The 27,714-nt window shown below is 35.4% G+C and overlaps 1 long non-coding RNA gene across 1 annotated transcript in view; it reads left to right on the forward strand.

Annotated features, from left to right (window-relative positions):
• LOC142330628 (uncharacterized) overlaps positions 1-20,425 on the forward strand; it is a 72,707-nt gene extending 52,282 nt beyond the window's left edge. Inside the window, exons 2-4 of the long non-coding RNA XR_012757823.1 lie at positions 2,771-2,808; positions 17,683-17,743; positions 20,104-20,425. This is a non-coding gene — a long non-coding RNA (uncharacterized LOC142330628). The remainder of the gene's footprint in view (positions 1-2,770; positions 2,809-17,682; positions 17,744-20,103) is intronic.
• The last annotated feature ends 7,289 nt before the right edge of the window (positions 20,426-27,714 follow it).

The following is a 27,714-nucleotide window of genomic DNA, read 5'->3' on the forward strand; positions in this document are numbered from 1 at the left end:
CAAGGAGGAACTGGAAAAACATTCCTCATTAGATTGATTCTAGCAACGGTTCGATCAAAAAATGACAATTGTCTTGTTGCGGAATATTAATCAGCCAAAAGTCTGCAACGACACACGATTTGCAGTTAAGAAATTGATGAATAACGTAGTGGAAGCAACGATTTTAACGAGGCCTTTCAAACGTGAAGATGTCCTCATTCCTCGAATACCCATAATCCCGACCGATACACCATTTTAATTTAAAAGATTGCAATTCCCAATTCGATTGGCATTTGCAATCACAATCAATAAAGCTCAAGGTCAATCTTTAGAATTGTGTGGTTTCGAATAAAGATGCGGATTGTTTCTCCTCACATGGGCAATTGTATGTTGCGTGTTCCCGAGTCGGCAAACCAGATAGCCTTTATATCTACGCAGACAGTGGAAAAATTCTCATTTCTCATCCATGCAACCATAATGTGCCACAGCGAAGCGTGGCGGGTAGAGCTAGTATTATTATATAAAGAAAGAGGGTTTTTGTTTGTTCAGGATAAAGAAAAAAACTACCTGATCAATCTCAACCATATTTTTACCCATGTTTTTGGCATAACTGATAAGGTTTTTAGATATATTTAATCTCGAAAACATATACACACCTACATACATATATAATATATGTAGTAGTGCACATTTTCCAGTGGAGGTCCCGGGTTCAAATCCCGGTCAGGCATGGAATTTTCACAAACGCTACAAATCATTCATCTTCATCCTCTGAATAATGCCCAACGGTGGATCCGGAGGTTAAAAAAAAGCACAAACTTTAATGAACTGTGTGTGAGTCTCTTATCACTCTGTGAGCTGGGTTTGAACTGAATGATTCGAATCAATCGAATGAATAATATTACAAAAATAATAGAATTAAATTTGCGTTATATAAAATAGTATTAAATAAATTTCTGTTTAACAATAATGGGTTTTCTGTGGAGACTGCGTGTGAGGCTAGAGTGATGAGGTGATGCAAGCACCTAGTGCGAGGCTAGACTAATCATCACCATCAACTGGTTACAAATGAGGGTTTCCTAGGGCGCTGTTCTGGGAGTTGCAATGAGATGCTCTTGTAATATCTCCTCAAACAATCGTCCGATTTTCAAAATTCAAACAGGTTATTTGTAACCAACACAGCCACTGGCACCGTTACTGTATGTGCGACTGGCTGCACCTGGCTCCGGTTAATTGATGAAAAAAACATAAAATAAAAAAAATTGACCAAAACGGGAAACACAAGTAACCATATAGCGAAGGTGAAACTGCCACGGGGAGCTAATTCAATATATTTTATATTCAACAACTGTATGAAACGAACTAATGGTTTTTAATCTAAAAAAACTAATTTCCAAATAATTGAATAATTTTTGCACATTCCAATACGAAAATGTGGAATAAGACCTCGCATTATGGCAGGATACAATATCCACTTGGTGCCAAGTTCTGTACGCAAAAAAAAAACAACTAGTTGGCTCGTCTAGTCAGAACCTGGCCCCCAGGCGTACCCCGAAGCCAACTTCAGCTTCTTAGGACCTCTCGGGGCTACGAGACCTACACCAGGGCTAAAGAGCTCGCTTCGGTCGTCATTTCCGTCTACCCAGAGAGCTCCGCACTGTTCCTTATCCTCATGATTGTAAGAATAATACTGATAAATAACAATTAAAGTATTGAGGCTTTATGGAAACCTGAAAAAAATATAAATTACAGAAGACAGAATAGTAGTACCTGTGTAACTAAAGTGTACAACTACTACACACAGTAAGTGTGTGTGTGTGTGTGTGTGTAACTGAAGTACATACACCTTTAACGACGAAAAATTCATAACATATATTTGCCATGGAGGCAGAAATATAATAATGAAGTAAAAGGATTAATCTTTTTTTTCCTAAATGAATATCTTTAATTTACAACTTCACCCTCCTTGAGGGGGAAGAAAGAACGAAATTTTTACTAGTTTAACCATCGAGGGAACTAGACCCTCAATCTGCGAGTAATATTTTTGTTTATCCTGAACAAACAAAACCCCTCTTCCTATTTATAAAATAGTGTAGATAAAATAGCTTAACCATTTTTCCATTTTTCATTCGTTACAATATGTCCTTCTTTTACACGCAGCAGTAATTTAGTAACATTTACAAAGTAACAGTTACTTTGAATATTAAAAAAAATGTTTTATTTATTTTCTTACGAATATTCCGGAAGTCTCCAGATATCCCGTGCCGTTTTCTGGATCCGTTTGCAGCCGTACACGTGTGAGTGAAGTGTGGTCGAATAAAAGTAAAACTACCGATATAAGGATTCGAATCTGAGAACTCTTGACTTCGAAATAAGCTGCTTTACGACAACGATTTTTACCATTAGACCGATCCGAAGGATTAATAAAATTCTGGGATATTTAATTGACGCACAATTTATTAAATTTAAAATATGAATAGAAAAGAGTAGTTTGAAAATTTTTTATTTTATTTGTCTCCGCATGTCCGCAACTTCGAAAGAAGCTAAAATCGGCCTTTCCTCCCTGAAAACGAAACACCGTGCTGCACAAATATATACATACATACACGCGCGTGTGTGTGTGTGTGTGTGTGTGTGTGTGTGTGTGTGTGTGTGTGTGTGTGTGTGTGTGTGTGTGTAGGGATATTTTGTGCGCGCTCGCGCGTATTAATTGGATATGATTTTGTTGTATTATTTTTACTTTTTTAAAATAATTGTACCATCTTATCAATATTTATTTTTTCGTTTACAGGCCAGTAAACATCCCCCCTCCGAGTTCTTCAGCTGGTGGTAAGTCAAAAACTCCACCTCCAAAAAAACCGCCTGAATCTAAACCAGACGTTCCAATACCTAAAAAGCCTAATCAAAAAATATATCCTCAAGTAAGGATACCAGGTGTAAGACCTAAGAAACCCCCTACACCATCACCTTATCCTAATTTTCCACAGCCTAGTGATCCTTGGAAAAATCCAATACAGTAAAGAACGTCGATGTTAAACGAAGATTTTACGATCATATTGTATTTAATAATTTATACTAACATTTTACTTATAAATTCTTTTAAAAGTAAATGTATAAATATAAAATTAAATTTTGAGTTATAAAGAAAAATGTTGGTAAAATTACGGATACAAACGAGTTGATAAAAATGTTAAAGTAATTTCTAAATTATATATTTATAAAATATTTTTTCCAAGAATTTGTTTTGTTTATTTAATTTCTTTTTAAGTATAAGTATTATCATTTAATTAAATTTCCTTATGTCTGATTAAATGACAATAAGAATTAATAGCAAATCTGGAAGAAAATTCAAAGTTTTTAATCAGTATGTACCAAAAAGATTTAGTAATTTTTAAAAGTTTTTCAGTTTAATAATAAAGTAATACATTCACCGAGTGGTGTATTGTAGTTGTAGAATTTTGGTATAAAAAAAACACACAAAAAAAAGGCTATTTAATTTCAATATTGTCATTTATTTTTACATTCTTATTACTAGTTAAGTATTTTGTTTACTGGGATTACATAATAATGTTTTACTTTTCCGCCTATTGCTACAGCAAAGCTGTAGCTCTAGAAGGTAAAGTATGATAATCTGTCCAATATGGGCATATGTGGTTTTCACCGGATCTTTACGTTTGACACCTAAGGAACCCAAAAAAGACCACAAAACTGGATGGAAATTTTCCGGATGTTTGTATGTACGTGTATGTTCTGTGTCACTTCCTAAATCACATATCTTAAGAACTGCTGGACCGATTTTGACCAAACTTTGTCATATTACTTCTACAAATGTGGCATGATGCCAATAAATTTTCAACTTAAAAGGTGGAAGAGGTGAGGCTGTAGAGTAAGGTCACCCTCAGTATCTTGAGATTTCGCGTAATTAAGGTTTTATTTTCCTTAGGCATATTTGTTAACAATTAAAAAATATTTTTAAAAAAAACTTCATGCCCCAAAAAACTAGGGCTAAGTGGGCACAGTGTGTCATTAGTACCCCATCTCACACAAGGAGCGCAAGTGTAGCACTGACGTACAGCTTCTGCAGTCGTCTGTTATGTTATGACGTCACATGTGAGCGGTAGAATTAAATGAAAAATATTTAAAGTGTAAAAAAATATTAAAAGTGGTCGCTAGTACCGCCACACCGGCGCGAATGAAATACGGTATGCGCACACGCTTTAGTTAGTATCATTGAATTAAATAAATGAAAAATTATATTTAAAAAATGATAAATATTTCAAATTAAGCTGTGTGTAAGTCGTGCATCAGAAAAAAGCCGCGTAGCCGGATAGTCCTATAATTGTGTTGTCAGCTTTTTTTAAGTTTACGCCCGGATAGGAATTACGTAGCTTTATTTAGCAAAAGAGCCTGCTATGAGTCTATTTTTTTTCTATACCCTTACAACTTATAATATGTTAGATTTGATATTTATAAACCCTAGATATTTATTTAAAACTATATCTTGGACTATGAAATCGAAAACTTAATTCGACTTTAAAACTATTTCTTCATCAATTTACATCAATTATTTTATAGCCGTTAAAAACAGTACTTTTAATTTTAGAGCGACTTGTATTGAAACACCATCATTTTTCTCTAAATAAATTATAATCTTCATCACATCAGTTGGAATTTCAAAGTTTACTTTAATATCTTCAAAAAGAGGATATTTTTTAGTTCAGAAAGATCAGGAGATCTTGTTTTCCACTTCAGATTATCAGATAAAGAGAATAATGTATTTAACGAAGAACTATCAACTATCTTCGTCATCGAACGTCATCGAACTCCACGTCTCTATAGATCCGCATCTGCTCAGCCTGTCGTCGCCTCTCTTCATTGGCCTTCTCTCCTATCATTAATGTGATCGTAGTCGAAATTCAGTTCCATTTGTCGCTATTGCTGAGCATCACCTCGGGCCCCCTCCACACCCTGATTATCCAATCCACCGCAATCGTGACAGCGACATGCATGGCATCTGCCCATCCTGTACAGATAGTCCCGAAAACATCCATGTCCAGAAAGGAACTAGGTAAATTCGTAGCCTGTGTTACCATGCTTTCGCTCCACCCGGTTCCTGACGTCGCTTATGAGCCCATAGGTCCACCTTCCTTTGTCCGATCTCGTCATCTGTCACGCCAAGCCATGTAGAGACCGTCAATTGCTTCCTTTCTGTCCCGTCCCGCCACTATTGAAGCTTTCATTTGCGCTTGTAAGTCTATGGGCGGTACTCCAGCTATAACCGATGCCGCTTCGGTGCTGATTGTACAATACCCTGCGATGATACGTATATTTAGCCTACGTTGTTGCATAACCAAACGCCTCACGTTCCTGTGCCCTCGACAACGCTCCCATCCAGAAAGGAACTCCACATAACACCACCGAAGAGTACACACTGGCCAACAGTTTCCTCTTACCCGTCTGAGGACCGCTATTATTATTATTAAAAATAAAATATGTAATTGTGTTATTGTTTGTATGTGAAAATAATACATAAATAAATAAAATATAAAATATGTAATTGTGTTATTGTTTGTATGTGAAAATAATACATAAATAAATAAAATAAATATACGGCCTGCTGCGACGAATATCACATCAACTACTATGATATTCGTTGGATATCAATAATTTACTCTTTTATTCTGTTTAGCCTCAATAACTTACTGTAAATACATTTGTTGTAGGAGTCGATTCGGTTTGTCTTTGACTAAAAACGGAAATTTTGCTTATTAGCGATCCGTGGGAGATCAAAATTAGCATACAGATAAGTATCACTAACGTGTCTAATAGAAATTAATTTTTTTAACTCCAGAATTTTTCAGTACAAACTTGAAGGATATCACCATCAGCTATTTAGTTGAAAAATAAAAATTGAATTAAAATACACGATCTGCACAGATTAAACGTAGTTAGGTTTGCTGATAGATATACGCTTTAAAATAAGGAAGCTTTTACTCACGCGAACTCTTTTCATTTGCTTAGTTCTCACTGTGTCACACATCTAATCTATTTCATTCCACCTTCTAACGAATAAAAATATAAACATTTTAGAGTTGCTCCTTTATGTAGGCCACTAAAGCGTTGACAAAACATTCGTAATCTTAAACTGTATATTCCTTCGTTATAAAAAAAAATTCGCTGTAAATATTTCTCCTTAAAATTTCATTTACTAAATCCATAAGATATATACAAACGGGCAATGGTAGCAAAAATTCCTTTTAAATATGTAGTACTACCAACTAAAAAATATATATCTTCCTTGCCTCAACCTGACTGAATAGAATCAGGTATCGTATTTGGCTAAATAACTGTTCTGAGTTATAACATAAAAGAAAAGTTAGCGTTTATAGTTGCTTTGTAAAAAGAAAACTTAACAGAAAAATGTTATCAATTAGTAAAAAAATTAAAAAAAACAGCTGTTTTTTGTACAATAAATTTAGATCCTTGAAAAATTAGGCTGGCGACACTAACTGTAAGATTAGCAATTATTTCGAATACTACTCATTGTCATAAAATTGTGGTTACCAACCCATCGGGTTTGTCTTGTGGCGATCTAGTCATCACAAATCAGCTGATTTCGAAGTCGAGAGTTCTAAAGTTCAAATCCTAGTAAAGGCAGTTTTATATACAGATTTGAATACTACTAGATCGTGGATACCGGTGTTCTTTGATGGTTGTGTTTCAATTAACTACATCTCAGAAATGGTCGACCTGAGACTGTAGAAGACTAAATTTCATTTGCATTCATGCATATCATCTTCACTCATCCTCTTAAGTAATACCTTACGGTGTTTTCGGAAGCTAAACAGAAAAAGAGAGGCGAGAGGTGGTTTAGTAGTTTTTGACATAATTTTGACTGTTTAATTATTTCTGAATGTCATTAATGTAGTGTTTTTATGTTTGTGGTACTCTAAATTGTATCTACAATTTAGAGTCTCCAATGAATCCCTTTTTTTCCATTTTTATAAAATTGAATGCCATCAATGCTCCATATAGTGGAATAATTTGAGTTACTTTGAAAAATGTATGTTGAAGCAGTCCGGAGATATTAATCAAAACACAGGTACGTATATATACAAATCTTACGGAAATTTCTATGGATTTCCATACATTTTTACGGGTATTTTAACTTGACTCAGAGGATTTCTTGAAACATCATTATTTCCAAAAATTGCAACATAAAATTTTTGGACCGATCTATATACTTTCCCTTTATACATCTATAGCTATTACAGAGCAATAATAGATTTAGTTAAAGCCAGATAAATAAAAATATAACAATTTATTCAGTATAATAAACGATAAAAGTCTGATGATGCTATGTATAACAAGAAATTAACAAATAATAAGGTTTTTTCTTTTTTCCCCTACTCCACTGGGCTGGACCTATAATCAAGTATAACTCAGCCCAGGGGAGTGTCCTTGAAACCATAAGAGGCCTTCCTACCTACCGCTGGTACGTCCGGCATGGAGGTCGGCCCGCCGGTTGGATCTTCCATGCTTGCCTGCCTCTAACCGCCGGAGCGGGGTATCCAGGCCCGACTGTGCCTTTCCTGAGTCCCATCCCGGTAGCCAGGACACGGTCTTGATGCCCATGCCTCTAACAGGAGCACCCCAGGAGGGACACCCCCGCGGGACTCAGTCTTTTTCGACCAGGAGGTGAGAGAGTCCCCGTATCTCATCGCCACCGCCTATCCGTGCAAGCATGGATGAACGGCAGCTCCGCAGGGGGCCGTCCCTCACCTCACGACCTCCCGTAGACATATTACTCCGCCCTTCACTGACAGTAATCGATCTCCTTCCGTTTTCAGACGTCAGCTGCCAGATCCTCTACCTCATTCTATTCGATTACGCCCCGCAGCATATAGTCCACTGTGGTCTCCGGTGAGATCCACTGTAGGTGCGACCTCACCTTCATTCCTTCCCCCCGAGGGCGATCATAGAATATGTGCTCCGTAGTATCCAACTGGTCGCAGTATATGTAGTTAGGAGACTCCCGCCTCCAAAACCTGTGCAGGCAGGTCCCAAAGTCTCCGTAATCAGAGAGGAGCTGAGAATCAAAGAACTGTACGTCCCCATGCCTCTTCTCCTGCCACGGCCCCAGTCTGGGCTGAGAATCAACCTCCGGGTCCAGGCTCCTGTACGTGATACGTCCCAGTCCTCTTGCCATTTCCGAAGAAGAAGGAATGCAGAGTCAGCTTTCTGCATGTACATACTCGTTCAGCTGTAGGGCGGCCCGGAAAGGATCGGCGGGACTCCCGCTGGCAACCCCCCGCCACCGTGGACACCGTTCTATAGGCAGTCACAATCTTCAAAGCTGTCCGACACGCTGGAGGGAGGCCAGCCGTCTCACGTTCTCCTTCCTGTTCCAGGCTGAAAACCACGCCGGAACAGCGTATACAGCGGACATTAGTAGTTTACGCTTGGTCGCCCGCAGTCCCCACCTGCATACCATTAGCCTGTCAAGGGTATTAATGGCTCTCTACGGCTTGCCTGTTACCTCCTGTAGAAACAAATAATAAACTTAATTGAACAAAATATTACTCTTATACCCATATTAATATTTTCAAATAAGATCTGAAAGTAAAGATGGTAATTTCGATTCTTAAACGGTCATTATCAGTAACAATGTTGAAAAAGTATATATAAAAAAATAAATAGTAAAAAAGAAAACCTACAATCAAGTATAACTCAGCCCAGGGGAGTGTCCTTGAAACCATAAGAGGCCTTCCTACCTACCGCTGGTACGTCCGGCATGGAGGTCGGCCCGCCGGTTGGATCTTCCATGCTTGCCTGCCTCTAACCGCCGGAGCGGGGTATCCAGGCCCGACTGTGCCCTTCCTGAGTCCCATCCCGGTAGCCAGGACACGGTCTTGATGCCCATGCCTCTAACAGGAGCACCCCAGGAGGGACAACCCCGCGGGACTCAGTCTTTTTCGACCAGGAGGTGAGAGAGTCCCCGTATCTCATCGCCACCGCCTATCCGTGGGTTAATTGATAAATAGTAGTAATCAGGTAAGATTATAAAAATTATTTTTTTGTAGTCTTTTAAAATGAATATAAAAATAAAATAACTGTTGTTTTTCGCAACTCCAACAGAAAGCAAAAATTTAGTTTAGAAACAACTATGGCACTAAAATGACACACTCATATTGCTCATCATGACCTAGTAGACATCCCTGTAATAAGTCGAATCAATAAAAATTTATCTAAAAAATAAACATAGTATAAATTTTAAAACAAATAGATATCCTCCCTTCACGTGAACAAATTTAAATGGGTGAGGGGTAATCGTTTAATAAACTTATGATTGAAAACTCTCAAAAAAATTATTTTTAACGCGATTACATGAAATAATAATTTATCTAGGTAGTCAATCCAAAAAGTATTAATAAAACATAAATACCATCATACAATATTAAATTAATACAAGAACTTATTGACGGTTATTTTAATATGAGGGTTGAATTCAGTGAAATTTTGACCCAGAGATTGAACTATTTCTTACTTCAACATACTGTTCATTGATGAAACCTCATTTAATTAATAAATGGGGCTGTTACAAGACATAATACTAGGCAGTACTCCTAAGAAAATCGTCACTGGTATCGTTAAAATCATAACCAGCATCCAGAGCGGTTAATTGTAAAGGCTGGAATAATAGGTGACTCACTTCTTGGAGCATTTGTCTTTAATGGTAATTTTGATGATGATACGTAGTAAGCGTTACTGAACGAGCAGATAATTCAAACTTTCAACAATTTGATTTAGGTAGCTTGTAGACCGAACAATTTGCTAAGCTTTCTATTCGTTGCTGATATATTGTAATTTTTTCACCATATTTGTGAATTTTTCACCAATTGAAAGTACAAGTCTTGAAGAATAGATTGCACTTAAAATGGACACAGAAAAGTTCTTAAAAACCAAAATAGTTACAGTTGCCTGAAGAGTCTTTTTATAAAAAAAAAAATTATTCAGCAACGAATAAAACAATTTTCTTACGTAACCACTCATTGAATTCGGAATTGCAACAGCTAACTTTTAAACCAATAAAAATAATAAAAAATTTATTGTTACAATAAATAATGGTTTTGCAAAAATAAAACGGCCATTTTAAACGGTTTTCGGCTTTTTTGTAGCAACTAATAAACAAAATTCAACATTTAAGGACTTAAATTATAGGTATTGGAAATTTCCGCAACTTTTATTCAGAATCTTTCCGCCTATAAAGTTTACCTTAGCCTACAAAATTGAAAAACCGATTTTTAACCACCTTTGAACGGCCGCCATTTTGTCCAGTTAGCGAAAATATTATCCAGTCGCATATAAACTAGATATTCTTATCCTAATTTACAATCTCATATATTTCCCTAAATTCTACTAATATTTTAGCAAAAAAAAAATCCCTATTGACTGGATTATAACAGTACTCATAACCTAAATGATCTTTAAATTGTGTAAAAAAAAAAACGAAAATCAACAATTAAAAATATTTAATACGCATATATTTCCTTTTTTTTTAAAGGAAATATTTTTGCAAAAAAGTGTTTCTATGGAAACAAGAAAGTAAAAAATTAATTGAAAAAGTTAATCATTACATTTAATAACTCAAATTACAACATAATTTTAAAACTAATAATGGTAATAAAACTTTTATAAAACAAATGTAAATTTTAATGATTTAAATTTTTTTAATAAAAATAATATATAAAACAAAATCAAACATCAAACATACAACAGTAAAATGGGTTATAGAATTATAACAAATTTTCTTACAAGATGGGGAAGGTGATGTGTATTTCTATGATTAGTAATTTATTTATTTTTCTTACAATTATAGTTATAATAGTAGATTTTTTTGTTTAATTATAACTTAAGTTTTTCTTTTTAGTTTAATAACTTAATAGTTAGTTCATTGTTGAACTTGTATTAAGTATGTTAAAGTATTTAAATTAAGGAAAACTCAACTCAGTTAATTAATAAACTATTTTTTTAGATTGCCTTTATAGTGGGAGTGTTGTTTTTCACTTCACAACGTCAGACTTCAAAAAAAGTGTTATAGTTATAATACCAAAGAAAGTAGGAGCAAATAAATGTGATGAATACAGAACAATTAGTTTAACTAGTCATGCATCAAAAATTTTAACTACAATTCTATACAGAAGAATTGGGAGGAGAGTGGAAGAAGTGTTAGGAGAAGACCAATTTGGTTTCAGGAAAAGTATAGGGACATGGGAAGCAATTTTAGGCCTCAGATTAATATCAGAAGGAAGATTAAAGAAAAACAAACCAACATACTTGGCATTTATAGACCTAGAAAAGGCATTCAATAACGTAGACTGGAGTAAAATGTTCAGCATTTTAAAAAAATTAGGGTTCAAATACAGAAATAGAAGAACAATTGCTAATATTTACAGGAACCAAACAGCAACAGTAATAATTAAAAAACATAAGAAAGAAGCCGTAATAAGAAAGTGAGTCCGACAAGGATGTTCACTATCCCCGTTACTTTCTAATCTTTATAGAATTATCAGTTAATGATGTTAAAGAATAATTTAGATTCGGAGTAACAGTACAAGGTGAAAATATAAAGATGCTACTATGATTTGCTGATGATATAGTAATTCTAGCCGCGCGTAAAAAGGATTTAGAAGAAACAATAAACGGCATCGATGAAGTCCTACGCAAGAACTACCCCATTAAAACAAACAAGAACAAAACGAAGTAATGAAATGTAGTAGAAATATCAAAGATGGACCACTGAATGTGAAAATAGGAGGAGAAAAGATTATGGAGGTAGAAGAATTTTGTTATTTAGGAAGTAGAATTACTAAAGATGGACGAAGCAGGAGCGATATAAAATGCCGAATAGCATAGGCGAAACGAGCCTTCAGTCAGAAATATAATTTGTTTACATCAAAAATTAATTTAAATGTCAGGAAAAGATTTTTGAAAGTATATGTTTTTAGCGTCGCTTTATATGGATGTGAAACTTGGACGATTGGAATACCTGAGAAGAAAAGATTAAAAGCTTTTGAAATGTGGTGCTACAGGAGAATGTTAAAAATCAGATGGGTGGATAAAGTGACAAATGAAGAGGTGTTGCGGCAAATAGATGAAGAAAGAAACATTTGGAAAAATATAGTTAAAAGAAAAGACAGACTTATAGGCCACATATTAAGGCATCCTGGAATAGTTGGTTTAATATTGGAGGGACAGGTAGAAGGAAAAAAATGTTTAGGCAGGCAACGTTTGGAATATGTAAAACAAATTGTTAGGGATGTAGGATGTAGGGGGTATACCGAAATGAAACGAGTAGCACTAGATAGGGAATCTTGGAGAGCTGCATCAAACCAGTCAAATGGCTGAAGACAAAAAAAAAATAAGTTGAACAGATTTATGCTAAAATCATTGCCACAAGTACAGTCATTTCAAATTTAAGTAACTGCTTAATATACTCGTATGGCATCCAACTCGGATTTTTTAAAGACACTTTTACTGTATGTTTTATCCCCCTTACGAATAACTAACTTTAACCGGATTTCTGCAGCAGTCTTATATATTACTCGGTTATTCAAAATAAACGTATTTCGTTATTTATAATTATAAATTTTTTATTTACTAAATATTTCTATACATATTCTCTAACATGGGATTGATTCTTTGTTGAAAGATAAAGAAACACGTTTGAGAATAAATTTCAAGCCCGATAAAAAATGAATAAAATAAACTTATTTTTGCACAACTTATCAAATTCTAATTGATTTCTGAAGTTTTATTCTACGTTGAATAATAATCTTTTGTTTTTCTGATTGTGAAATGAAATTTGATTCGTTAAGTTACGATAAACTCGTACATTAACTACGAGTTTATCGTAATTTCTCACCTCTACTTGCTTATTGTACCATACCGTGATAATTCTAAGCCACATGTACTATAATTTAAATTACAGTGATAATTATTTCACTGTTTTTACTTGATCCTGTTAAATCCACGTTTAATATTGTGTATTTATAGCATAAATATAAGCATAATATATTATGTAACCATATTTCACTCTTACAAAAACCATTCACTAAGCATTCTTGGTTGTTTTGTAGTTATTTTTAGGTTGTAAATATTATTTTTCCGCTTCTTTAATCGATATTTAAAAATATGTAGGTCATCTATAAAAAAAAATTAAATGCACAATATTTTGGTAAAATAAATGAAATATCGAGCTGTAATATAGAGTGTCCCACGACGAAACGGAGAAATTTTCAAGACATCTTCTATTGATGAAAATAATAAAAAATGTTCATGTAAACATATGTCTGAAAAGGCTTTGTTTTTGAGTTACGGCTAGCGAAAGATTTCGCCCGGATTTCAGCTCTCTAATAAAAGAAGCTCTTTTGTAATCTTTTGGACCCAAATTAAATTAGCTTTATTAAATAGCTTTGTTATATGAAAAATAAATGGGGAAGATTTAATAACAAAACTTGTAGAGTATTTAATTCTGAGAAAATTAATATAAATACAGCCAATAAAAAGGAATAAAAATGTTTAAAAATCGGTTTTTTGTTGAAGCAAAACAGACAAAAAGTAGACAGAAAATAATATTCTTTCTTTACCTAACAAACACTTAAAAAAAATTATTTTTCGGTATATCAGCCCTTACGAACGAAAGAATCATTTCCATAGCGTTAGTTTTCTGTTAAACGCTGATTAAATCATCGTGTTAATGATGAACATTGTGATTCAACAAATTCATTGAATCCAGGCATTAGTACAAGGCGAATTTCATGTCGCAGTGGTTTGTCAAAAACAAAGTGTGGCGCATCCTACGAAAAAGATCTTTGTCCTTTCCGCCTGAAGAAGGATCAAAATTTATGTCCAACAGATTACCACCAGCTGTTAAACTTATGCCATTGGCTTCTAGACAACGCTGATAAGGTAAATTCAATTTTATTTACTGATGAAGCCACTTTTACAAGAACATAGTCTGCAATTTTAAAAACAGTCATTTATGGAGCACAAAAAATCTACATGTTACTGTGGAAACTAGTTTTCAATGTAGATTTTACATTACTGCCTGGTCTGGCATTAATTATGACAAAATTCTCGCACTATTTGTTTTCAACAAAAAACCTTACAGGAAATGCATTCGTTTATTTCTTGAAAAATAATTTGCCGGCTCTTTTGGAGGATGTGGCTTTACAAACTAGATTGTAAATTATTATCCAGCACGATGGTGCAACGCCAACTTTTCTTTAGTAGCTAGAAATCACTTGAATTCTAATTTGTTTAGCTGGATTACAACACGTGGTTACCTGACTTAATGCCACTAGATTACTTCATTTGGAGCGATATGTGAACCAGCCAACAAAAACCATACCAACAAAAAGTTAATACTAAAAAAGAGTCGGTCATTAAAATACGAAATGTTATTGAATTTATATGAAACGATACCGAGAAATATCGGAAAGCTACCGGAAATATTTTACGTCGGGCACAGTGCTGTGTACAGTGTGAAGGAATTAATAATGTAAGAATTCGCGAACAATAAATGTAATTGAGGTTTGTTATAGTGTTACCATTTATAAATTCATGTATTTTTTTTTGCCATATAAGAGTAATGTTTATTAAGTACATCCCAACCCCGTAGGGGAAGACACCCGCCTAGTGACGTTCCGGTCCTGTTGGGCTTTAACGGGAGTCGTCTATCGCACTCTGACTTTTTACATCTCATAGTAATAAGCCTGGCCTCGTTGGGATGCCACCGATGCAAATGCCTCGTTAGATATTTGCATTTGTGATTTAATATCTCAGCTTACTGCCTTCGTTGTAGGCCTCGTCCGGATATCTTGAATGTCCTACATCGTCTCCCTCTGAACTAGCTAACCGAGCTTGCCAATGTTGTGAATGTCTCGTAATTCGATGCAAAACAATACAAAATACCACCAAACATGTTGATCGCAACAACGAAATTTAGTCCTAGTTTCCTTAATAAACTCATCTTAACTTTAATAAACCCCAGACTTAGGTTATATTATGAACGCCGGTCTGGTCACTAGGGAGAGGATGACATACCTCCTACTCCCACTCGGCTCTATCGCAGAGTCCCACGTAACATTCACCGCTTTAACCATCGTCGAGACGCTGCTACACCTCACGGCTGCATGGTGTCCCATGCTCTCCAGCAGTGCAACCGCACCGCATCCCGCCGACAGTGTCGTTTGCTCATTCTGGTCTGCCCTCCGGGTTGGTCTAGTGGAGAACGCGTCTTCCCAAATCAGCTGATTTGGAAGTCGATAGTTCCAGCGTTCACGTCCTAGTAAAGCCAGCTATTTTTACACGGACTTGAATACTAGATCGTGGATACCGGTGTTCTTTGGTAGTTGGGTTTCAATTAACCACACATCTCAGGTATGGTCGAACTGAGAATGTACAAGACTACACTTCATTCACACTCATACAGATCATCCTCATTCATCCTCTGAAGTATTATCTAACGGTAGTTACCGGAGGCTAAACAGGAAAAAGAAAGAAAGAAAAAGTCTGCTCTCGTCAGAACGCCGCTACACCTCACGGCTGCATGGAATATGCCCTGTTTATTAAGTACAGAAAGAATAACACGTGAACCAGGAGAGACCCCGATGGGAAAGTGTCAAATGGATAGACAATGCCGACGGGTGGTGGTTGGACATCGCCGCGTCACATTAGGTCAACCAAGGCAACGTCTTATAGAAGGTTACCGGTTAACCTGGTATGGTTAAAGGATTGAAAAAAAAAGAAAGAATAATACGATCAAGGTTATCGAGCGAACCGAGCATAGGTTAAGTTTGGTTAGATAATATTGATTCAGTGTACTGACGAATCGTACGTATATCAACATACCAAACCTAACATGTTTGGCTTAAACTTAATAAACATACTAAATTAGTAAACCAAAATATAAATAATGCATGTCAAACCAAAAAAAATTTCATTGAGTAGAATTCACTAATGTATTTTAATATAATATTAAATCTTCATTTTTATGCCTATTACGTCATAATAATTCGTACAATTATGAATTCAACACTTATCGAGCGGTTCCACTTTCTTATTACTTTCTCTTATTACGTTTTTTGGAACAAGCCCACAAATTTTTGATATTTTGTTATGGTCTCCAGTGATGGGATCGATAATATTTTCAGAGTGATTTACAGTTTAATATTGAAAACTATATCCATCCAAATGAGAAATAACATCACAGATTTTCCATTTGACAGACATTATTGTTGATCCTTTTTCAATTCACGCTGTTATCGTCTCAATTAATGTATCGTTGGTACAATCCAGAACAGCATACAAACCCACCGGGTTGGTCTAGTGGTTAACGCTTCTTCCCTAATCAGCTGATTTGGAAGTCGAGAGTTACAGCGTTCAAGTCCTAGTAAAGCCAGTTATTTTTACACGGATTTGAATACTAGATCATGGATACCGGTGTTCTTTGGTGGTTGGGTTTCAATTAACCACACATCTCATCTCAGGAATGGTCGAACTGAGAATGTACAAGACTACACTTCATTTACACTCATACATATCATCCTCATTCATCCTCTGAAGAATTATCTAAACGGTAGTTACCGAAGGCTAAACAGGAAAAGAAAGAAGAAAGAACAGCGTACAGCAAACAATCACGTATTTCTCTGCAAATACCCATTGATTTGAAAGAATTCTGTCTCTATTGTACTTTCTTTTTGAAAATCAGGACTCGTCTATTTCCAGTCATTTCTGGACCACCTATTTTTTGGGTTTTTTTTAATAAATGATCAACACACACCTCTCAGGTCCATTTTCCAATCCTTTAACGTTTCACTTGACATTTGCAATTCTCTCGAACAAAACTGGTTGTATATTCATTCATAAGCTCAACTGTATATAAACAGCACAATATTTTGTAGCGATAGTTTACTATCGGCGAGCCACGTGTTTTTTCTCAAACCAAATTTTTCTTTGCTTGATCTTTTCTTACACATCCAACGCGAATGTTTTAAATGAAATTTTAATTTCATTTGATTTTTTTTTACAAATTCTTGTAATATGTATTATTTCTTTGATTGCAATCATTTTTTTGCACTCTCTTCATCATTGATATTGTGAATACGAGAAATAAAGGTGTGTGTGATGTGATGGAATTATCGTTCCATCGGTAAACATTGATGTCATGGAACGATAGTTCCATGACATCTATGTTTTCACTAACCTAATAACACAAAATATTTTTATTGAGTAATCAAAAGTACTACGGTATTCTCTAATGTTTTATTCATCACTTATAAAACATGCTATATTAATTAATTTTTATGTGAAAAAATGCGAAAAGTGTGTGGGACGTAAAACGAAAACGTACCATTTCTTTTAACGAATTCTATTTTTTCTTTCTTAATTTTCTTAGAATTAATCATAAAAATGGTCCATCTTGTGCTTTTTTTACATCTATAAATTCAAATAACATGTAAAATATGCATCTGTATCACGTAAAAATTAAAACGTTTAATATGTTTGTTGCGAAAATAAAACGTGCTATTCCTTGGTTTACATTCTCTTTTGTTAATATTTTCTGATACGATTTATTTTACTCTTATTATTTATTATACATTTTTCAAATTTATTTTCTTTATTTTCAAATTTTTACAGACTCTCTCCTCCAACACCTACGCAAGTACTACAAAGTTTACCTCAATGGTTCGTTGTAAAGGTAATAAATTCAGCTGTTAAATTTCCTTTTTTAAGAGAAACGACTTTGCTATTTTCAATTCTAGAAATAAGTGTAGAAATAATATTTTAAGTCGCACTTAAATTTATTCCATAATATATTAATCCTTACTCTATTTCAGAAAATATTAAAAATAATTACCGTAATTATATTAATAATAATATTTTGCAGTTTTTTTATTCTTTTTTTTAAATCTTTAGCAGGGATTCTATCATCAAAAGGCAGAACTCGGTATATTTAGAGTGAGTATTAATTAGTTGTTAATCTAATAAAATAGATATAAATTTCATGCTTCAAGGATTATAACTGTAAGTTACTGGAAGTTTCTGCTGTGATAAATAAATAACAAGATAAATTGCGAAAAATATAACTGATTACTGGAGGCCGTACCGGTTTCGTAGATGCCACCTGCCAAATATCGCAAAGCACACTGATACTCTTCGCGAGGAGCTCCAGATTCTTGGCAATATGATTAATTTAGACAGCGGTGTTGGGATTACGACCTACCTGAAATTCCAAGGCCTTCACGTAACGAGGCAAAGCATCCATATGGTATAGGAAAGTTGCCCGCCGATCACCATCAATCAGAAGGTCCTACTCCTCTACTTCCTTCGTCCGAGCCGAGCCACCTCGCTCCCGGTCGGACTTTCTCGGCTCGTGGCTTCTTTTGCTCTTCTACAGCCGGAGGAGAGAGTCCGCTCGGAGGACTTCCCCGCCGACCGTGCCTCGACCACTTCGGCTGCAGAATTTGCCTACAAGGGTGGAAAATCTCTTTCATATCCGCTGAAATCATACTGTCATCGCTGAACTCCATAACGGAGACGACCACTCGTTGCTGACGGCGCGCCGACACCTCCGGAAACGTACTTCGGAACTGACCTTCGGTGAGTCCCACCATCGGAACTTGCAGCGCTCTCGGTACTGCTATCGCCAGAGATAATCTCCCGGATGATACGGGAACTCCTCGTTCTACCGGGTTGCCTCCTTTCAACTGGGGTAAAACTCCCCTCCCTGGTCGTGGTAATATCCCCGAATGATGTTGATCAGTCATAAGACCGAATCCAATAACAAAAATAATTAAATTAATTAACATCAAACAGCTGTTTTAATTAATATTTTTTTAAGTCAATAGAAAGTCTCTACACGTCGAACGGAAACCTAAATAAAGACTTAGCAACGTGTAAATACCCCATAGTAACCGTAGGTATGTACCAAATAAACACTAATAAACTGTACAAAACACCAAAGTAAAAACAAAAAGACTGAAATGAGCGGCTAAAACTACGAAGCAAATAATTAAATTCGTAAAATAAACAGTTACACGGTAATCTAAATAGCAGGGATGGCTACCCGGCCAGTCTACGACTAAATTAACATAAAATACTAAAAATCCGAACAAAACAATTAACCAAACATAACAATCGTCCTTATTAAGGATGTGGATGTACTCATTACGGAGTTTTGGAAAATCACGGGGTGTCGATTGAAGTTACGTCTATGCGACCGGCCTAGGTGCGACGCAGGTGAACACTGTGGCTGTGCCGCCCATCCGTACGGATAAATTATTGTCTAGTAGACGTATCCATATTGGATTGGTGACTTGTAGGGTTACGAGACGTTAATTTGACTGTTGGTCAAACGGCTCCCTATTAGAGGCAGGGCATTAAGACCGGAGTCCCGGTGAGGAGAGCCCTCTAGGATTTTTTCATTAGAGGCGTGGAATGTACTGTAAGACCGGGTACCTGGGCGGGAACTTGTGGTTGTGCCGAGGTAGTTTGAGGCGAAGGCATCCCTCCTCCGGAGCTGAGTTATGCTTAGATGCTTGTTCCGACTACGGGGGGCGGTAAATGAAGATGAACAAAAAACTAACAACAAAAATAATAACAGAAAACCTCAGTAATAACAACAAAACACGCAGCGTAATAGTAGAATCCAACCGCAATCGCCAAGATGTCAACCTAACCTCTTTAAAAATAAAATTTATTTTAGTATATGTTTGAAAATATTTTTCTTTGTATTACTATTGTATCTTTCGTATGTTATTGTGCTTTCTGTATTTGTATAAAATTTTTGGCATTTTAATAAATAAATGCTTCTGGTGATTAAACCTTTCAAAAAGTTTTACCGATTGATAGATAGACGAAAGTAAGTTATAAAACTAGTTTATTGTTCTTTACGTAGTCGAATTCTATACATAAACTGTTTAAAAATATATATAAGATGGTACTGAAGTATGAATTTTTCAGATATGTCAACTTTTGATTTAAAAATCATTTTTTTACTTTCAAAATTACTTTCATTTTATCAACATAAAATATTTAATATTTCATTTTCGTTTACAGGGTAAAAAATGTGTAACCCCACCTCGTTCACCTGTAATATCAAGAAAACCTCAATTACAATCAACAATGACGTAGAATCATCAGCAAAAAAATACCCCTGAGGTTCGAAATTTGAACTCAGTATTTGAACTCAACATGGCTACAACCAGATAATAATATTAAAATAAAACCGGGTCAGTAAAACGAAAGTTCAGATGCAATAAAAAGAATAATGAACAGAAAATAATGGGACCTGAAATTTAACAAATTTTTTGTAGCTCTACTAATTTTCAATTTTATTCATTTTAAAATTTAAAAATAAAATTCTGTTTTACAGATTGTACACAGCTATTTTATAAGCAATTTTATTCTACTCGTAATTTTGAAGTCTATTGTCTATAATTATTACTTTTTTCAGTACACAAAATATATCACACTTTGATTTCCCCAATGTTATAAAATATAACATGTTATATATGCCAGGTAGGATATGCGCAATACATGACTGGTTCCTGGCAGAATAAGAACGGGGACGGGTACCCTCCTGAGGAGGGGCGTCTAGGCTGCCCAGAAGAGGGAGTCGGGGCTTTGTGATCAAGGGGGAACCCGGTGGGTGGCCTCTGGGTTAGGTCAAGCTAGGGAGGGCAGGCTGATGCCACGACACTCTGAGGCGACCAATATTGAGTCTGACCGGCGGGGACCGGTCCTTGGGGGTGTTGAATAATAAAAAGTAGAGGGATATGTATTAGCCATTACATCACGTAATCTTGTAGAAACGCATAAAACGTGTTGCCGTAGAAACCTTTCTCGTAAAACGTTTAGTAAAATTTGTTTATATATGGAGCATCAATTTTATTAAATAAAAAACAGTATAAATCTATTCAAAAATAGGAAGAGTAAATTTTTTCTCTATTTTTTATATATTATCTTTTTTATTATTATTAATATTTATAAAAACATAAAAAAAGCTATCCTTTCCTCAAATATTTAGTTCAACGACCTACAAAAAATTAAAAAGTATAATGAATATTTCACAACTCCCCAACCCCAACTCAATGAAACCTAGTTATAACTATTTAGCTGCATTGATAGCGACGGGTATGAACATGCATGTTTGAAGTGTACAAACAAGAGAAATTTACAGTTCCAAATTTATGTATACGAGCTCCTTGTAAATTGGTCTGGTTACATAACCATGCCCTGTGAGAACGTCATGTTGTTGCGTTTGAACATGTGGTGCTCTCAGCAGTATAATAGAAGCGTGTAAGGGAATTTAGTTTCGAATGCGAAGGGTGCGTCTGGTTTATTTCAGTTTTTAAAAGTTTAGTTTTATTGAAAATAATCATTTTTTAGTGTGCGGTCAAACGGTGTAAATTTGAGAAAAAAACGAAGTAAGTCGTTTACATCCAGTGAATCGACTGGTAAACAGACAAGATTGTACGGTGACAGTTATTTAAGTTATGGTTTTACCTAATTGGATAGAAAGCCACAGTGCATTGTTTGCTTTCAAATCGTCTCCAATGAAAGCATGAAGCCATCAAAATTAATTCGACAGGAAGCTAAACAACTGGATCATAAAAGCAAACCCTTGGAATTTTTCGAAAGAAAATTACATACTTTAAAACAAGCTTCTGTTTGTCTAGAGCTAAGGAGGTAGCACCGATGCCTAGGGTGTTCTGGTCCACCCACATCCAAGAGTGGGGGATCGGAACTACCCGATGATGGTATGGGGGACCCTCAAGTTGTGAGAGAACAGGTCGCGTGGGGCAAATACCAGATGTGTGAAACGCAGACTTGGTGCTTTGTAGGTTAAGGACGGGAAGGGTAATTCTCCAGCTGAGGAGTAGGCTGGCTATCCAGATATCCAGAAGAGAAAGTCGGCGTGTCCTGACGACGCTAGGAGACCCTGGTGGGAGATCCTGATGGCTAGACAGGGAGGGCAGGCTACCGCCACGACACCCTGAGGTGACCGAGTGATGCTTAATTGCCGGACTGGTTGCCTTAGGGGTGATTAAATCAGAATGTAAATCAAGCCTTTTTTATCTTATCAAGCCTATCTTATCTTATCAAGCCTATCTTATCTCGTAGCATTAATAGTAGCTAAGATGTCCAAACTCCATACAATCGCAAAAATATCTCACACGGCCTGCTGAAATTGGTATGATCAGTGTTTTAAAAGGCGTGGAAGAAAAAAAAAATTGAAAAAAATTCCACTTTCTAACGACACAATATTAAGACGAATCGATGAAATGGCTGTCGATGTTCAGTGAATTTTTTAGTACTCAATTGAATGAACCAATAGATGTGGCAAACATTTCACAGTTCTTATGTTTTGTTAGATGAGTGCGATAGGGACAGATCTGTCAAAATATGTTTTGCAAATTAATACCTTGTCACGTAAGAGGACAATGTCTTTTTGATGGTTTTTATGAAACTTGGACAAAATGTATTATGGTGATATCAGGAAAGAACAGTGGATTTTCTGAAAAAATTAAAAGATCGTCTTATACCAAGGGCGGATTGGATGCACTCTTTCCTACACAGAAATGCTCTTCTCAAATTATTTGTACAGCTGTAAAAATTGTTAATTTTATTAAAAGTCACCCATCACAGAATAGGCTGTTTGCTTAAACTTCGCGTTGAAATGGGCGAAAAGAAAATATCTCTTCTTTTCCATACAGAAGGCAGATGACTATCGCGAGCGAAACTGTTAACCCGGTTATTGGAATTGCGAGACGAATTAATAATATTTTTTCAAGATAAACAAACGCCATCCTCAATGGTTTTACAGAATACGAGTATATGTTGCTGTTGGCTTATTTAGCTGATGTATTTTTGCGCTTAAACGACTTCAACGCTAATTTACTAGGACTTAAATCCACAGCGAGAATTTAAGTACTTACTCATTTAGTGATTTAAGTACTCACTTATTTAGTGAGGTTCGGTGGGAAGAGGAAGGCGACTTTTGGTCAGGTAATTTTAGAGTAATTAACTCAGCGTCAAATAATGGGCAGGCAGGAGTAGGTTTCGTGATGAACAAGAAGATAGGGAGGAGAGTGGAGTATTTCAAGACGCATAGCGATAGAATCATTGTAATAAGGATAAAATCAAAACCTAAACCGACAACGATTGTTAACGTCTATATGCCTACAAGCGCCCATGATGATGATGAGGTAGAGTGTGTATACGAAGAGATTGATGAAGCAATTAAACACGTAAAAGGAGATGAAAATTTAATAATAGTTGGAGATTGGAATGCAAGCATTGGAAAAGGCAAGGAAGGAAATATAGTGGTTGAATACGGGCTGGGCAAAAGGAATGAAAGAGGGGACCGATTTATAGAGTTTTGCACGAAGTATAATTTAGTAATTGCCAACACCCAATTTAAAAATCATAATAGAAGAATATACACTTGGAAAAAGCCAGGAGATACTGCAAGGTATCAGATAGATTATATCATGGTTAAGCAAAGATTTAGAAATCAACTCGTTGACTGCAAAACTTACCCTGGAGCAGACATTGATAGCGACCATAATTTGGTGATAATGAAATGTAGATTGGGGTTTAAAACCTGAAGAAAAGGTGTCAGATGAATCGGTGGAATTTAGAAGCAATTTTAGGCCTCAGATTAATAGTAGAAGGAAGATTAAAAAAAAAACAAACCAACATACTTGGCGTTTATAGACCTAGAAAAGGCATTCGATAACGTAGACTGGAATAAAATGTTCAGCATTTTAAAAAAATTAGGGTTCAAATACAGAGATAGAAGAACAATTGCTAACATGTACATGAACCAAACAGCAACAGTAACAATTGAAGAACATAAAAAAGAAGCCGTAATAAGAAAGGGAGTCCGACAAGGATGTTCCCTATCTCCGTTACTTTTTAATCTTTACATGGAACTAGCAGTTAATGATGTTAAAAAATAATTTAGATTCGGAGTAACAGTACAAAGATACGGTGGAAAGATAAAGATGCTACGATTTGCTGATGATATAGTAATTCTAGCCGAAAGTAAAAAGGATTTAGAAGAAACAATGAACGGCATAGATGAAGTCCTACGCAAGAACTATCGCACGAAAATAAACAAGAACAAAACAAAAGTAATGAAATGTAGTAGAAATAACAAAGATGGACCACTGAATGTGAAAATAGGAGGAGTAAAGATTATGGAGGTATAAGAATTTTGTTATTTGGGAGGTAGAATTACTAAAGATGGACGAAGCAGGAGCGATATAAAATGTCGAATAGCACAAGCTAAACGAGTCTTCGGTAAGAAATATAATTTGTTTACATCAAAAATTTATTTAAATGTCAGGAAAAGATTTTTGAAAGTGTATGTTTGGAGTGTCGCTTTATATGGAAGTGAAACTTGGACAATCGGAGTATCTGAGAAGAAAAGATTAGAAGCTTTTGAAATGTGGTGCTATAGGAGAATGTTAAAAATCAGACGGGTGGATAAAGTGACAAATGAAGAGGTATTGCGGCAAATAGATGAAGAAAGAAGCATTTGGAAAAATATAGTTAAAAGAAGAGACAGACTTATAGGCCACATACTAAGGCATCCTGGAATAGTCGCTTTAATATTGGAAGGACAGGTAGAAGTGAAAAATTGTCTAGGCAGGCCACGTTTGGAATATGTAAAACAAATTGTTAGGGATGTAGGATGTAGAGGGTATACTGAAATGAAACGACTAGCACTAGATAGGGAATCTTGGAGAGCTGCATCAAACCAGTCAAATGACTGAAGACAAAAAAAAAACCAAAGTAGTGGTACAATCACGTCGTGAACCTATGTAACTAACGGAAATGGATTCTTGTTCTCTATTTTCGTTGAGAATGGCTTAATAAAATTCAGAAAATAGCATAAGTCAAATTACAAAAAAAAAAAAAATGCTAGAAATCTAGGAACTGTTTGTAAAGATGGAGTACTGTTATTTCTACTGTTAGTTTTTATATTTTTTTGGTCAAAAACTAAAGAATATTAAAAATAATAAATTATCAGTTTACGTTATTATTACATCTTTAAAATTATTAATGAAAACGTTCCAGTATTTTGAAAGCAAGTCGACTAATGTTTATTTTAATTAATATTTATGTTTATGTAATTATTTTTAAAATAATTATTTATTATTCCCACACAACAAATACAGGATGTCCCATATAAAACGCAACCTATCAATCACTCATCCATAAAATTTCAAAAGTCAAGCTTACTCCCCTACTCGTTACTGAAATGGACTCGTCCAACATCTGAACATCGCGGCAACGCAGTAGAACACTACCTATAGTAACAATAATGCAATCATAACGTTCAGTGTATTGCTAGACACAAGATGGTGTTTTCGTTAGATGAACGTGTTTTCATTGTTGAGTCGTACTTCAGTACGAAATAAGTGGTTGCAGTGCAAGATTTGTTTCGCCATAAGTATCCAGACAAACCAGCTCCTAACAAAACATCAGTATTAAGGTTAGTTGCAAAATTTAGAGAGACCGGTTCTGTTAATAACAAGGAACACAAAAGATCTGCGATAAAAGATATAGTCACTGAAATCAAAGACCGATTACTCGCCTCGCCAAATAAATCGATCAAACGTTTGTCTGCTGAAATTAATTTGTCTAAATCAACTGTTCATCAGGCGATCAAACGATTACAATTACGACCTCATCGCATTCAAACGGTTCATCGACTTCTTGAGCCCGATAAAGAAAAACGGCTACAATATTGTGAACGGTTCCGTCGATTTCTGCGTGAGGGAATTAATGTTATAGATTCGTTATTTTTCACAGATGAAGCACGGTTTCATTTGGATGGCTACGTAAACAGCCAAAACAATACAATTTGTAGTGCTGAAAATCCTCACGCTTATCACGAAAAACAATTACACCCGCAGAAGTTGGGTGTGTGTTGCGCGCCCAATAAAAATTAAAATTCTAATAAATTCTAATAAAAATTAGAAAACGCATTTGGTATAACTACGGCAAAAACACACAAACAATCAGACGAAGTGATAAAGAAAAGACTTAAAATATAATCTTGCTTCGCTCGATCAACAATGAAATAAAACTAAAAGCAGAAAGCGAAGTTTAACGACAAATAGTAATGAAAATACTCGCTGGGTAAAATCGGGCTTATAAGAAATTAGTGACTACGATAATGATGGAAGGCTGAACTGAACGTTGGTACTCATCAAAGTTTAGAAAACATAAATACATAAATGCGAATATATTCAATCTAGGGTGTGTTATCATTGTTAATAGTAAATCAGAGGGAATAGTTTACCGGCAGGGCGTCCATCGAAGATAATAATGAGCCAATCGCCGGTCTTGCAATCTACCCTCGCTCTTTAAGTGCTAACTGAGTTTTCTAAACTTTAACGAGTAATAGTAACGGAGGAACTGTTGTGATATGTACAATAAATGGAAAAAAGTTTTTTCTGAACTGAGAAAAACCTGATTCAACCTGAGAAAAAACAGTTTTTGCCTCATACTGCGGAAACCAGTTGACCAATAAAGTTCAAATTAGGCTTTCATTTTTTTTTGTTTAACCTCCGAGTCCACCGTTAGATATCGCTACAGAAGATGAGATGAATGATCTATAGTGTATGTAAAAATTCCATGCCTGACCGGGATTCGAACCCGGGACGTCCGGATGAAAGGCCGAGACGTCACCTACCACTCGCGCATTAATATTTGTTTTATGTAAAACACACACACACACACACACACACACACACACACACACACACACACACACACACACACACACACACACACATATATATATATATATATATATATATATATATATATATATATATATATATATTCTCACGTACAAGTTTCAAAGCTTCTGTAGTAAATTAATTCATAAAAAAATAAAAAAAGTATAATTTTTTGGTATATCAGCGCGTATCCATCCGCGCAGTATTCTATGGCGTGTAGCAGAATTCAACTGAGCCTATCAACCGTTCAATCTACAATTTCAAAAGAAGATTTCACCGGTGGTAAGAAGGAGATGAAAAAGATTTCCACCTTAAAGTTAAGAAAAACTTCAAATTTACTCAATACGACAATGGTTGCATAAGAAGAAAGTTTCATATGTTTGGCATACGACAAGCCCCATGTTCTTACAATTCCAGCAACATCTTGGTCATCCCTTGCCGTAAGGGTTGGTCATATCAAAAATTGTTTCAGACAAAAGTATTAGGTAATGTTTACAGGACTAACGACCACTTTAAACAGATTCAATTCTGTGCCTACTAAGGGAGGTATGATTTTTTTTGTTTTCGAATCCTCATTTTTTCCACCCCCTGGGCTAATAGTTGGTGATATAAAAAAAATTTACTTACATAAGTTTTACGCCCTTATTCAAAGAATAGTAGGCATTTTAAACGAATTCGTTACTTAATAAGAAAGTTAAGGCGATATTTTGTTTTTTCAAAAAAGGACCCACATTTCTACCCCCAATGGTATGATTTTGCCCCTTAAAAAAATCGCCCGAGATTTTGGGTCGTTATATTTTTACGTATGAATTTGAAAGTCATTGGCGCAAAATTACTGCAGTTACTGTATCCACAAGAAAGTGAAATATATATATTTATAAATGAACTTTTGGGCTAACGATGGTTT

The sequence above is a fragment of the Lycorma delicatula genome, chromosome 9, assembly GCF_047948215.1.
Source record: "Lycorma delicatula isolate Av1 chromosome 9, ASM4794821v1, whole genome shotgun sequence".
Taxonomy (NCBI): Eukaryota; Metazoa; Arthropoda; class Insecta; order Hemiptera; family Fulgoridae; genus Lycorma; species Lycorma delicatula.